Source organism: Ranitomeya variabilis, chromosome 4 (assembly GCF_051348905.1).
Source record: "Ranitomeya variabilis isolate aRanVar5 chromosome 4, aRanVar5.hap1, whole genome shotgun sequence".
Taxonomy (NCBI): Eukaryota; Metazoa; Chordata; class Amphibia; order Anura; family Dendrobatidae; genus Ranitomeya; species Ranitomeya variabilis.
In genome coordinates, this window is record NC_135235.1 from 752,779,721 (window position 1) to 752,784,128 (window position 4,408).

The following is a 4,408-nucleotide window of genomic DNA, read 5'->3' on the forward strand; positions in this document are numbered from 1 at the left end:
CCAAACTCAGGAGCTGGTTCTTTACTGTAAGAGCAGTGACTATATGAACAGTTAAGTCATTTTTAACCGTTAAGTCAATGATTACTTTATAGTTTACTTGGGCGTTTCCAGCCCAATATTTTCAGCTATTTTTCTTTTTCTTGCATTCCTTTAACATCCCGATACTATAAAGATATTTGCTTGGTGGTTGCCCTTTGTTACCTTCATAGTGTAGTAAAGTAATCGACCTGAAGGCTTTTGGCCTGGCTCCAGAGAATGACATCTCACTCACAATCGCTCCCCGCCCTCGGGGTAAAGTTCACTGCACATCCTGGAATCTGCTGAAGGAGAAGGAGGCCATGACTATCTACAAGCTCAGGGAGAGAGAGGAGTTACAACATTTCCTCTACTTCACCTAGAGTGAAGACCTTGGTATAGAGACCATGGGAGGAGCCCATCTATGACCAGAATGACTCTGCACACTATAAAATCAGAGACGTTCCTCCTTTCTGCGCATTAGGAAGCCACAGAATCCTGACGATCTTCCAGACAGTGAACTTCTCAGCCATGACCGTTGTCAACAAGATGTGTGGGGTTTCCTTCTTGACCGGTGTCATGCTCCTTCTAACCTGTGCACAAGCTGGAAAAATCCTGGTGGTACCGGTAGAAGGAAGCCATTGGATTAACATCAAAATCCTAATGATGGAGCTGGTGCAGAGAGGACACGAACTGACCGTTCTTAGACCCTCCACCAGTCTGTACATTGAGGAGGCATCTGAAGACTTCAAGCTGTTGACCGTCCCCATGTCCGTGCAACAAGCAATGAGCAGGAAGGAATTCGAAGACTACGCCTTGAATTGGATTTTCCAACAAGCGTTCACCAAGCATGGGTCATCCTTCACCTTGGCGTGGGAGTTCATCCAAGCCCTACAGACGAGCACCGAGCTGGCCACTGTTGCCATCGGGGCCTTATTTGATAATGAAGTGATTCTGGAAGATCTTAAGACCGGTGGTTTTGACGTGATTCTTGCCGACCCCTATAACGTAGCCGGAGTGATGTTGGCTCATTACTTGAAGCTTCCCATTGTATTTTTCGGAAGGTGGATGCCCACAGAAGATGTTCATTTCACTATTGGACCGGCTCCCCTCTCTTACGTGCCTGTTATAAACTCCAGAGTAATGGACGTGATGGTTTTCTCAGAAAGAATGAAAAATGTGGCCCTTTATTGCCTCTACCAGGTGGCCAGCCGCTTCCTGATCTTCCCAGTCTATGACAAATTGGTTCAACGCTATCTCAACACCGATGTGAGCCTGTTGGACATGTACAAGAGAGCTGACATTTACCTGATGAAAGTCGACTTCGTGTTTGAGTTCCCGCGGCCAACCATGCCTAATGCTGTGTATATTGGTGGTTTCCAATGTAGACCCCCCAAGCCTCTCTCTCAGGATATCCAAAACTTCATGGACAACTCAGAACATGGAGTTGTGGTCTTCTCCTTGGGCACCATCGTAAAGACATTGCCGATCAACATCGCCAGAGAGATCGCAGCTGGATTAGCGCAGCTCAAGGAGCGAGTAATTTGGCGTTACTCTGGAGAACATCTGGACACCCTTGGAAATAACACCATGACCGTTGACTGGCTTCCACAAAATGATCTTCTCAGTCACCCTAAGACCAAAGTGTTCCTAGCACATGGTGGAGAAAACGGAGTCTATGAGGCTATTTGCCATGGTGTTCCCATCGTTGGGTTCCCGCTCTTCGGTGACCAGTATGAAAATATCCTTCGCCTGAAAACCAGAGGAGCTGCTGTCCTCCTGGAGAACACACAAGATGTCACTGCCCAGGACATATTCAGTGCTGTTCGTCTAGTTATTGATGACTCTTCCTACAGCCGTGCCATGAAACATCTTTCCGAACTGCACCACGATGTCCCTATTCCACCGAGGGACTTGGCCGTGTTCTGGACAGAGTTTGTCATGCGTCATGGAGGAGCTGAACATCTTCATGCAGTTGGCAATGACCTTCCATGGTACCAGTATTATCTCCTCGATGTTACTGCTGTTCTTCTTCTGGCTTTTCTTCTCGTCTTTTATATGACTTGCGCATTCCTGAGATCCTGCTGCAGAAGAAAACCAAGAAGGAAGACGAAGAGATCGTGAGCTCCAGAGTTCATCATGTTCTTCAGCACCATCCACATCGTGCTTCAGCCCTACGTGTGCAGTCTAATTACTTTTTTAGCCATGAATTTTGCAAAATTTGGGCAAAACTTGGCAGCAGTTTTCGTAAGGGATGCATTGTGTGAATGGACTAATAAAAAAAAAAGTTACTACAACTTTTATATGGAAGATAAAATAAAACTTTTGTATATTTTGTCCTCTGCGTTTTTGCTGCACTGCTGGAAATGATGTGAATTTACCCCCATATTGCCGAGGTCATGGTGGATCAGGTAAATGTAATCGTGCCTCCATGTGTAGAAAAATGGTAGAAAAAAAGGACAGGAGTCCACCTCTTCCATAGTCTGACTTTTTTAAGGCCAAATTCACGTCTATGATGCCCATCTATCAAGTCAACAGTTTCTTAGGTATATTTGAAGACTTCCGGCTGGTCCATGCATCTTGGTCCATACTCGGACCACAAAACGTGGATGTGTAACATGGGGGAGGTGTACTAATATTACATTGGGATCATGGCTTTTATACACCCTAATATATTTGCTTTTGCAGCTGCTGCCTGACATTGAACACCGCTGTACAGCTTCCTGATGACCAGACTACTTGAGTTCTATCTCTACAGTACTCAGACGCCTCACAGCACATTTACCTGCATTAACATTCATTGGCCATGGGTTTCCCTGCCTTAGAGCTTATCTAGACCTTTCTGGAATGTTATACAATTTAACTGAGTTTTTATTATCGTACAAAGTTTTGTGTCATCAGCAAAAACTGAGACTTTACTCCCAATCCCATCCACAAGGTCATTAACACGAGAATTAACAACAGAATCTGTACCGCAGAGCAAATGTGGTGCCAATATTCAAAAAGGGGACAAAATCTGAGCCTGGAAATTATATGCCGTGAAGTGTACCCTCAGCTGTGGGCAAAATCCTTGAAGGTTTTCTTAGGCTATTCTGCAGTAATCTATACAGTATTATATATTTTGGGCAACGATTAACAGTGGGGTACAAAAGGAATCATTATTGGGCCCTTTTCTAATCTGGAGTATCTTAACAAGAATAGCCTCATGCCCCAGTATCATGATTGGGTTATGAGGGATCGGTTCTGTCAGACTCCTCTGATTAGCTTCTATGAGGAGGTGTGGAGATATGGCAGGGGGGTCAGCAGGTGCAAATTACAGAGTCTCACCCTTCCGGGATAAGAGCAGCTGATACTTCAGAGATACCAGGGCTGACTACCCCACCTGTGGCACACACACAGAAAGGAGGTAATGACAAGGTTAGGAAGATGACAGTCAGTTGAAGTACAAGGTCAGTTGACTGGAGGGTCACAACCTGTCTTCTTCTAACATCTCCATGGAGCCAGGTGACCAGTGAGTCCAAATCCTGATGTCACAGTTCACACCGTACTGCCAACAATATATCAGGGATTCCGGGGAGGAAACCTTGGTCGTCCCCACTTCTCACACCAATTTGTCACAAACCAGGGTTAATTTGGTTGCGCCTAGTTCCTTCTGAAGGGGATTTATCTACATCCCACTTCCCAGCTCCGGTTTGGAACTTGCAGCTCTCTGGCGCCCCCTTTACCCTCAGGTCAGATTAGGTACTGTACCTAGGGTAATTAGTCACCAGAAAGGCAGCCTGCTATGTACTGGCTATTGGGCACGATGCAGCGAGGGCAATATAACTACTTCCACACAGGCGTGAACAATAATTATCAACGCCGCCATCGCTACAAAGATTCCCAATCGCACAGAACAAAGTATGCTGCCACCAGCTCCGATTCTCACCAAAGGTTAATGGGTCTGGAGCCAACCCAAATTAGTAGCGTAATTCACCTCAGAGGACGCACAGTCCGGATATAGAGCATGAAAAGACAAGCTAATAAAATTATATAGTTTACTCCATAAAAAGTTAGGCAGTATTTACAAAAAATATAAAAAGATATTATAAAGAAGATGAATTGTGTATATTACAATTACAAATAAAAGGGATTAACGGTGAAAATTGACTTACGATTCTGTTATATCATTCAATGGTACGCCGTGTGCTGGCTGGGGGGAGGGGACCTTCTCCACTTAGTTTCAGGTCAAATTCCACAGCCTGTCGGTAGCTGAATCCCCCTGCAAAAGACACTGCTGGAATGTGGTCTTACCAAGTTATTCTAGCCCAAATCCCATGCCCTTCCCCTGTGGGGACATCACTTAGAAGCTGTAACCTCTTACTTACAATATGAAAACCATCTTTTACACATA

The 4,408-nt window shown here is 45.1% G+C and overlaps 1 pseudogene across 1 annotated transcript; it reads left to right on the plus strand.

The window, feature by feature from the left end:
• The first annotated feature begins 316 nt into the window (after window positions 1–316).
• LOC143766793 (UDP-glucuronosyltransferase 2A2 pseudogene) lies at window positions 317–4,148 on the plus strand (annotated as a pseudogene). Its single transcript, XR_013213640.1, has one exon. The product of XR_013213640.1 is annotated as a UDP-glucuronosyltransferase 2A2 pseudogene (transcript).
• The last annotated feature ends 260 nt before the right edge of the window (window positions 4,149–4,408 follow it).